This window comes from Choloepus didactylus, chromosome 26, assembly GCF_015220235.1.
Source record: "Choloepus didactylus isolate mChoDid1 chromosome 26, mChoDid1.pri, whole genome shotgun sequence".
Classification (NCBI taxonomy): Eukaryota; Metazoa; Chordata; class Mammalia; order Pilosa; family Megalonychidae; genus Choloepus; species Choloepus didactylus.
In genome coordinates this window covers 5,581,067-5,592,111 of record NC_051332.1, presented here as the reverse complement: position 1 = coordinate 5,592,111, position 11,045 = coordinate 5,581,067, and the positions used below count along the sequence as shown (strand labels likewise).

The following is an 11,045-nucleotide window of genomic DNA, read 5'->3' as shown; positions in this document are numbered from 1 at the left end:
TGATAAAATGTACAAATATGTTCTTTTACGAGGGAGAGCAAGCAAATGTCAACCTTGCAAGGTGTTAAAAATGGGGAGGCATTGGGGGAGGGATGCAATCAGCATAAACTAGAGACTGTAACTAATAGAATCATTGTATTATGCTTCCTTTAATGTAACAAAGGTGATATACCAAGGTGAATGCAGATAAGAGGGGGGGATAGGAGAGGCATGTTAGACACTTGACATTGGTGGTATTGTCTGATTCTTTATTCTACTTTGATTTAAGGTTATTTTTCCTTTTGCTGCTTCCTAGCTGTCATTTTCTTTTTTTCCTCTTTCTTTTGCCTCTCTACCTTCTTTGACTCTCCCTCCTGCCTTGTGGAAGTAATGTAGATGCTCTTATAGGTAGTGGTGAAGGTGGTGAACACATAAATGTATGACCATGCAGAAAACCATCGAGTATTTACTTGGGATGGAATGTATGGTGAGTGAACAAAACCATATTAAAAAAAATGGGTCGATGACAAAACCTCGAGGGCACTATACTGAGTGAAATAAGCCAGACACATTAGGACAATTATTGCAGGGTCTCACTGATAGGAACTAATTACAATATGTAAACTCATAGACATGAAATATAAGGTACCAGGATATAGGACAAGGCTTAAGAATGGGGAGTGGTTGCTTAGTATGAGCAGAATGTTCAATTAGGATGAACTTAAATGTTTGGAAATGACAGGGGTGTTGGTAGCAAGACTTGAGAATAACTAACAGCGCCGAATGGTGTGTGAATGAGGTGGAAAGGGGAAGCTCAGAGTCATATATGTCACCAGAAGGAAAGCTGGAGGTCAAAAGATGGAAATGTATAAAACTGAATCCTATGGTGGGCAATGTCCATGATCAACTGTACAAATACTAGAAATCACTTCATGAACCAGAACAAATGTATGACGATACAATTAGCAGTTAATAATAGAGGGACATATAGGAAAGAACTATATACCTATTACAAACTATATACTATAGTTAGTAGTATTTCAACATTTTTTCATAAACTAACAAATGTACTATATCAATACTAGGAGTCAAAAATTGAGGGGGGTTGGTTAGGGATAGGGGAGGATTAGAGTTTCCTTTTCTTTTTTTCTTTTTTCATCTTTCACTTTATTTCTTGTCTGGAGTACTGAAAAGTTTCTAAAAATTGAACAAAAATTAAGTGTGATGGATGCGCAGCTGTATGAGGGTACCCAGGGGCAAGTGATTGTACACTTTGGATCTTTGGATAATTGTATGGTATCTGAACAATCTCAATAAAAATGAAAAAAAAAATAAAAAACAGTAAGACTGCCTTTATGCAAAAGGAGCTCTATATCAATTTAGATGTTTAAATTATAAATCATATGCTTAATGGGCTATATCTTTACATCACATAGAATTACAAGTTTAACAGAAGAGGAAGAAGTATCAGATGACATGATGGGGGTAATGTATAAATGACAACATACCAATGAATTTTATTTCCTCCTATTTAGACCTCATTAAAAGCCAAGCAAATACAATGTTAAAGAAAAACCACACACCTGTGACTAGGTTTATTCTCCTGGTACTGACAGATCAAGCTGAACTGCAACCTGTCCTTTTTGTGGTATTCCTGCTGATCTATCTTATCACAGTAATAGGCAATATGACCATGATTTTGTTAAACAGATGTGACATAAAACTTGACACACCAGTGTATTTCTTCCTCAGTCATCTCTCCTTTTTAGACATCTGTTACTCCAACACTGTCACTCCTCAGATGCTAGTTAATTTCTTATCCAAGAGAAAAACTGTTTCCTTCACTGGTTGTTTTATACAATTCCACTTTTTCATTGCCCTGATGATCACTGACTATTATATCCTTGCAGTAATGGTTTATGACCGCTATGTGGCCATCTGTAAACCCTTGTTATATGGGAGTAAAATGTCCAGACATACCTGCTTCTCTCTGGTTGCTGCTCCCTATATTTATGGCTTTGCCAATGGTCTGGCCTAGACCATCCTGATGCTTCATCTGTCTTGTGGACCCAATGAGATGAACCACTTTTACTGTGCGGACCCACCTCTCATAGTCCTCGCCTTCTCAGATATCTATGTCAAAGAAACTGACATGTTTGTGGTGGTTGGTTTCAACCTCACTTGTTTTCTCACCATCATCCTCATCTCTTGTATTTTCATATTCACAGCCATCCTGGGCATCCACTCAGCTGAGGGGAAGCACAAAGCCTTCTCCACCTGTGGATCCCATCTGATGTCTGTCACCATCTTTTATGGAACTCTGTTCTGCATGTATTTGAGGCCCACTTCTGAGACATCTTTAGAAGAGGGGAAAATTGTAGCTGTTTTTTATATCTTTGTGAGTCCCGTGTTAAATCCTTTTATCTATAGCCTGAGAAACAAAGAGGTTAAAAGAGCAATAAGGGAATTTATTCAAAAGAATTTTTTTTGCTAAATAATACACTTTTTTTTGATGAGGAAGGTGCATAATATATCATGATTTGAGGTATTACTTAGCAACCTAAATTAATAATTCACTTTGTGTCTTTGAGTAATGTTTGTCTTTATTAATTCACTTATGGAAGTTGGAAGAATGTGTCACATTATTTGGTTGAGTACAGTGTCATCACAATGAATTAAATTATACCCACCCTTATTGAAAATGAGAGACAAACCAGAATGTACTATTATTGCTCCAGAAAACCAGAAAAGAATAGATGATTCATCTTTGGTACTCATACTTGTGCAAAGTTATGAAAAATAGAATTATGACATGCTATGATAAAGGCAACATATTACATTTCAAAGTGTTTTATAATTTCCAAACTATTTTCCATACATCTGCCAAGCATGGAAGGTGTGTTTTTATTCTTTTGTACTATATATACATATTTATAATATATGGGTGTATCTCATATTATTTCTCCAAAAACATCTTTGGAATGATATTTCCAGTACAATGACCTCCTTATAAAACATTTTTAGCAGTTTTATTTGGATATATTCTCATAACAAATAATCCATCCAAAGTATAAAATCAATGGTTCACAGTATCATCACATATTTGTGTATTCTTTACTAAAATCAATTTTAGAACATTTTCATTAGTCAAAAAAAAATACCTCTGTTTACCCCTATTATTGACCTCTAGCATTAGTGTGATACATTTGTTCCTACTGATGAAAGAATATTAAAATATTGCTATTAACTATAGTCCACAGTTTGCAATAGGTACATTTTTCCCATATACCACTTTATGATTAACACTTTTACTAACGGCATACATTTTTTTCTGGTTCATGAAAGAACACTTTTTTGCTTGTACTATTAATTGCAGCTGTCTTCTGCCACAAGGTTCACTGGGTTTTACAGTGCCAAGTTTTATCCTCCATATTTCCTTCCAGTGACACACATGCCTCTACTCTTCCCTATTCAAGCACAATCACATGCATAATTTAGTGCTGTTACATGTTCTCACCATATTGTCCTCCCATTGCCTGTATTCATTTCCAAATGTTTAAATTCCACTGATTTAAATATTCTGCACATAGTAAGTATCTGCTCTGCATTCTCTACACTTATTCTATCTCCTGGAAACCTGTATTCTGGATTTCAATTATGTGAGTTCACTTATTACAATTAGCTCATATTAGTGCAATCATACAATATTTGTCCTTTTGTATCTGACTTATTTCACTAAACATACGGCTCTCAAGGTTCATCCATGTTGTCACATGCTTCAGGGCTTCATTCTGAATGCTGAACCATAGTCCATCATATGTCTATACCACACTTGTTCATACATTGGTTGGTTGATGGACACTCGGCTTCTTTCCATCTTTTGGCAATTGAGAATAATGTCACTATGAGCATTGTTGTGTAAATGTCTGTCTGCATTCCTACTTTCTGTTCTTATGCTTATGTACCTAGTAGTGGGATGATGGATCATTTGCACTTGTATAGATGCCTTTCTGAAAACTGCCAAACTCTCTTCCACAGCGGCTGCAACTTTCTACTTTCCCAGGAACAGTGACTAAGTTTTCCTATTTGGCTACATCCTTTCCAACACTTGTAGATTCCTGTTTGTTGAATATTAGCCATTCTAGTAGGTTTGAAGCAATATCTCCTGGTTTTGATTTGCATTTCCCTAGTAGCTAGCAAAGTTGAGCATCTTCTAATATGCTCCTTAGCCATTTGTATTTCCTGTTTGGAAAATGCCTATCCATGCCTTTTTCCCAATTTTAAAATTGGGTCATCTGTCTTTTTATTGTTGAGTTGTAAGATTTCCTTATATATTCTGGATATCAAACTCTCCTCAGGTATGTGGTTTCCAATATTTTGTACCATTAAAGAGGCTGCCTTTTTACCTTTTTAACAGTCCTTTGAAGCATAAAAGTATTCACTTTTGAGGAGATCTCATTTCCTCATTTCTTCTTTCATTGCTTGTGCTTTGGGAATAAGTCTAGGAAACCACTGTCTATCACTACTCTACATTTTCTTTTAGGAATTTTATGGCACTGTTTCTTATATTTAAGTTTTTAATCCATTTTGAGTTAATTTTTGTATAGGTCATGAGATAGGGTCCCTCTATTATTCTTTTGGATATGGATTTCAAGGTCTCCTAGCCCCAGTTATTAAAAAGACTGCTCTGTCTCAGTTGAGTAGTCCTGGGAGACATGTCAAATATTAATTGACTGTAGACTTCAGGGTCTGTATCTGAAATCTCAATTCAATTCCATTGATCAATGTGTCTATCTTTATGTCAGTACCATGCTCTTTAGACAACTGGAGCACTGTAATATGCTTTAAAGTCAGCAAGCATGAGTCCTCCAACATCATTCTTCTTTTTCAAGATGTTTTTTGGCTATTTGAGGCCCCTTACCTATCCATATAAATTTGGTAATTAACTTTTCCATTTCTGCAAAGTAGGCTGTTTGGATTTTGATTGGTATTACATTGAGTCTGCAGATGAATTTGAGTTAAACTGAGATCTTAAGAATATTTAGCTTTCTAGTCTATGAACACAGAGTGTCCTTCCATTTATTAACTCTGATTTATTTTAGTAATGTATTGTAGTTTTCTGAATGTCAATACCTTATGACCTTGGTTAAGTTTATTTGTAGCTATTTAATTCCTTTAGTTGTTATTGTAAATGGAATTGTTTTCTTGATTTTCTCCTCAGATAGTTCATTACTTGTGTATGTGAATGTGAAATTTTTACTTCTTTTCTAATTTGGAGGACTTTTATTTCTTTTCTTTTCTTTTCTTTCTTTTTTCCTAATTATTGCTCTAGCTAGAACTTCTAGCACAATTTTGAATAACACACAACAGTGGTGACTGTGGGCATCCTTGTGTTCTTCCTACTTTTAGAGAGAAAGCTTTCAGCCTCTCCCCCTGGATTATGAGCTCTGCTTCGAATTTTTCATATACACCCTATGTCATGTCATGGAAGTTACCTTTGATTGCTGCCTTTCAAAACATTTTATCAAGAAAGGACACTGCACTTTTTCAAATGCCTTTTCTGCTTCAATTGAGGTGGTCGTGTGGTTTTTCTCTTTCAGTTTGTAAGTGTGGTTTATTACATTAATTGATTTTCTTCTGTTGAACCACTTTTGCATACCTGGAAAAAAACACATGTGCTCATGGTGTACAATTCTTTTAATGTACAGTTCAATTTGATTTTCAAGTATTTTGTTCAGATTGAATCTTTATTCATTAGGAAGATTGTTCTGCCATTTTCTTTTCTTGTAGTATGCTTCTCAGGCTTTGAATTATGGTGATGTATTTGCTTTGTATAATGAGCTTGGTAGTGTTCCCTTCTCTTCAATTTTTTCCAAGAGTTTGAGTGGGATTGGTATTAATTCTTCTTGGAATGATTGGTGGAATTCATCTATGAAACAACCTTTATGTCCTGATCTTTTTTTTTTGTTAGTAGGTTTTTGATGACTGATTCAGTCTCTATTTTTCATTGGATTGTTAAAATCTTCTATTTATTCTTGAGTCAGTGTTGGTTGTTTATGTGTTTCTAGGAAATTATCCATTTTATCTATATTGTCTACTCATAAGGCCTCTGAAGGAGATGCCAAAGTTTTCAAACTATATCCTTTTTAACCTCCATGTATACCCACCAATATGTGATTCCTCTTCTCCACTCTTTAACAATCACTGCTTTTCCATTAAAAAATAGATTACATTCTGATGTTTTATCTATGTCTATATTTCTATGTATGTATACATATATGTGTGTACCTATATTTAATGATTTAACATATTCGTATTTTACTGCTAATTTGAATTTATGTTGTGAATTTCCTTCTTAGGTTCTTTGCCTTGCATATTTTCAAATTGTAGTGCTAATACTGTTTTCTTTCTTATTCATTTTAAGACCACTTTCGGGAAGTTACAAACTCAATTCTGGTTATATGTAGTACTTGCTTTCATTTATATTTTAATTTTTCATTTATATTTTGAAATGATGAAGTTTTATCATTTAAAATATTTTCAAGCTATATTTCACTTTATTGTCTCTTTTTTTTGCTCCAAGGAATTTAAGTTCTTTCCTACCCATAATCTATTTGATATTTACCTATAATATTAAATTATTGTAATGCTTCCATTGCTTAATTTTTTATTGTGAACTGTTTACAACATAAAACCAAACATAGAAATAACATAAAGACCACCTGTGTATCCACAACTAATTAGTAAATCTGCACACATTGTCCCATTTGTTGCAGATATTTTTTGGAAGTTATAAGATATTACAGCAGTGTCTGCCCTTGCTGATTCTATTCCTTTATTCCTATGCTTAAGTAAACTCTTTTATCAATTTCATGTTCTTAAGCTTATGTAGAATGATATCATTTGTTAGGTGCTTATGTATCTATAGAATTATCTAGTATTGTTTTGCATTATTTGAAACTTTGAATGAATGAAATAATTTTAGGTATTCATTTGCAACATGTTTATCATCCATTAATAATTGTGGTGTTTATGCATGCTGATTTATTTAACAATAATTTTCTCTGCATCATTCTATGCCAATATATAAGTATGCTACAATGTATTCATCCATTCTACTATTGATGAAAAATTACATTGTTTCTAGATCCTTGATAATATGAAAATCCAGCAATAAACATCTTTGTATAGTAGCATTGATACTTCTGAAAGATTTCCTCTCAAGTATATACCTTACTGTAATTGCTAAGTCAGAGGATATGCATGTCCTTAAATTTATTATATATTGCCAAATTGCTCTATTAATTTACATTCTTAATAGTGTGTGAGAGTTCCCTTTACTCCACATCCTTCTTAACCCAATATATTGTCACATTTCAAAATGTTTGTCAATCAGATAAACATAAAATCTATTTTCATTTTGTGCTTGTTTTCAGATCCTTCATTATGAATGCAATTAAATATTTTTAAATGTATTTATGTTAATTCAAAATTACTGTTTCAGTTAGATGACCATATCCATTTTTCACTTTTAAACTGATTGCTTTACATTTTTTATTTTATCCATTTTCAGTAGATCCTAATGTATTTTGTACCAGGTACTAACCTTTCAGTATTATAGGCAATACAAATATGTTCAGACTGTTTGTATTACTTTTTTGTGTATAATATATTTAGTGGTGCAGAAGTCTTACATTTTATTGTAGTTAATATTTATCAGTCTTCTCTCTATGGTTTTTCATCTTCACTATAAAACATTTCCTGTTATTTAAGTATTCTACTTTATTTTTTCCAATATTTTAAAAATTTGTTTTTATTGTTACTGGAATTATAAATGGTTCAAAGCAAAGTCTGTTTCTTTTTCTTAATGAAAACAATTTTCCATTCATTAAATAATCCATACTATTCTCATGAACATTTTTAATTCAGACTCTGCTGGGTATCAAGTTTTTATTGGTTTCTTTCTTGGGTCTTTGTTCTAAGACTAATTTATCAGTTTCTGCATCAATATAGCATATTTTAATATGATAGCTTCATAATAAGTCTACCACTCATGATCTGGAAGTTCAGAACAATAGAGTATTTTTTTTGAAGGGTCTCTGAGAGAAGTTGACTTTTAAATGAATATCAATACCTATATTTGACTTTTAAATGAATATCAGTATCTATATTCTCTCCAGAGTCTATGTCCATCATTTCTTTAGAAGGCCCAGGAAACCAGCTCTGTTGATCCAGTGTTGCTGGCTTAGAGAATGGAAAGGAAAAAAAAATGTCATTTACAATCTACATATAGTCCCAAAGGAACCCTTTTATTTTGATCACCATTACAAATATTCAATAAATATGGCTTAACATGCTTTGTGAGTTGCCATCAGTTGTATATGCTTTCACCATCCTTTTTCTTAATGCAACTGGATCAGTACCCAACCTGAAGTTTCCATACTCTGATATGGGAGATCACAGTGAAAACACAACTGGTGTGAGGCATCTAAGATTTTTACTCTCTAGGTTTTCTAGGTATTACATTTCCTGCTGGATGATTTTCAGAGCCACTCACTTCATGGCCACCTCCCACTCCAGTTTGGCATTTCCTCCTGAGACATACAAATTGTGGAAGCCAGTGGTGCTGAATAGTATTTTCTGAAGTGATGGGACTTGAGCCAAGCAGAGCTTTGTTAGGACAATCCAGTTGATTTTGCTTTTTTTTTTAATTTTTTCAGCTCTTGTTTTGATTGTTTCTTATATAAAAACCAAGAGAAACATGTAAAAATACTCCTTGATGGTTGTGGATTTGTGTATTTCCCTTGTAATTTTCTTTATCTTTAAATGTTAAGGATTGTATTTTAATAAGGTTTTAATATTTGACAGGCTTTCTGTCTAGATTGATATTTCTTATCTTTATCCTCTTCTTTTTTTCTGTGTCTCCTGGGCTGATCCTTCTGAATAAATCATATCATCTTAGTCTATGATCTCCTACTCTCAGGTGCTTTTAATTTGTATGATTTTTCAGTATTACTATTCTAATATTCTAATATTATTTTCTGATAGATTCATGGCTATATCATCTCAATAAACATTTGTTGCATAATAAGCTATGGATGAATGCCTCTATACTCAGAAAATGTTAATAATGTGGGAATTTGTCACATTACTTTGCTAAACTATCAACAACTTGATATCAAGTACTATTTCTTTTCTTGTTTGAATCCCAGTCTCACAACTTACTAGTTGTATATACTAGCACAACTTATTTAACTTCTGTTATTTCAGAGTATAAACGGTAAAATGGAGATAATGGTACTAAAGCCCATCAAGTGCTTGTGTGAGGACTCAGAGAGCCGAGGCTTGTAAAGTACTAAGAGCAAGGTATGTAGCACATTAAGTATTGAGTGTCTGTTACCTATAATTAGTTGTCACTATTCTGTTCACTTTCTCATGGATTCTTAAACACACTAGTCACTCATTCCTTATCATACCCTTACAGAATTACATTTTTGGATGGTAAGGGACTGTGCTTAATAAAACACAATACCTGAGAGGGGGAAACCAAGATTTGCTATATATTTTCTGTATTAACTGAACTTTAGGCATTTATTTATTTATTCATAAATGTTTGTTTATCTGTTATTATCTAACAGGATGTGTGATGGATGCAGAGATCTCACTTCTTGTCCATAAGGAGTTTACAGCCTAGTGGAGGAAAGAGACACATACACTTTTAATTACCACACATTGTGTCACCTACTTTGTCATGGATGATGGCAGAGTGCTACAGCCACCTGGGAGTGGAGGTGGAGGTCAAGCTCAGTTTTGTGGAGGCAGAGAGACTTCAATTTAGAGGACTTCAGTCTGAAACTTTCTTACTTTCAAGGGCACGTTGGCTATTGTGAGAATAATGGCTGACTAGAAGGAAGCTGAGGAAGGAAATATTTTTTAAATGTTGAGGGAAGGAAGGATGAAGTATGATTATGATACAGGACAAGAAATTGTAACCACCTACAACTGAGAAAGCATTCTACTCATAATATGAAAACAGGAATTCAAATATGACCATTAGGTATGCTAGGTATGTGGCTGTGGGTAAGTCAGGTGATCACTATTCTTTTAGTTGAACTTCTAATTCCTTAGAGGAAAGTTGAGGATGGAGTACCTACCTCACTGGATTATTCTGAGGAATCAACTAAACTACCTAAGTGAAAGTGCCTGAGAGATAGGAGGTGCTCACCAAACTTTTTGCTGAATTGCATTGTTTCACAGTCCTGCTTATTATGGCTTAACCTTTCCAAAGCATCTAGGCCAGAAAGGACATGGCTAAGTGCTCTGAATTTTAGGAAAGGAGATAGTTTTAATGTAAAAGAAAAATAAAAATGAAAAGCAGACAATCTTCAAAATTTCAAGATGAAACTTCTTTGTGTGTCTTTCCTAGAACTTTAGAGTAAACACTGGTAAATTTTAAATTGCAGTAATACACCGAGGCTTATGATTAACATCCTGATCCCAGAGTGTTCCAATTAAACCCAAGAGGGGTGATTCATGATGTAACTTTCATCTCTGCTACTCCTCAGTCCTTCTGAGATTTGCTGTTAAGGAGTGACTCTCCACCTCCTTTGTCCTGGTATAAATTCAATTCAATTTTACAGCTTACAGAGGCATCAGGAAAATTCCTTACTCAGAGGAAATAGGTGCAAATTCAATTCTGAAGTAAGTCTTTGTGTCCTTATCATTTTTATATCAAGAGGAAATTTTATTAAGTCTTATGCTGATGCTTACAGATCATTTGGGTATTCCTCTTTAAAAATCAGGCTTTCTTTGATGTTGAAAATCAATGGAGTAGAAGAATGCTGACATTTGTGTCTGAAACCTTATATGCCCTTCTACTAGTATCTCAGGGTAAAGAAGAAGAGAGATGAGGGCAACTATGAAAAGTGTTAACTATTTCTAAAAGCTCCCATTATATGCTTACTTTATGTCAGCCATTTTTCTACAAACTTTAAATGAATTAACTATATTATTCCCTATGAGAAGTCTATTTCCCATTTTATACCTGGGAAACCAAAAACCAAACA

The 11,045-nt window shown here is 33.7% G+C and overlaps 1 pseudogene; it reads left to right on the top strand.

Annotated features, from left to right (window-relative positions):
- Nucleotides 1-1,540: 1,540 nt before the first annotated feature.
- On the top strand, nucleotides 1,541-2,473 carry LOC119520697 (annotated as a pseudogene).
- The last annotated feature ends 8,572 nt before the right edge of the window (nucleotides 2,474-11,045 follow it).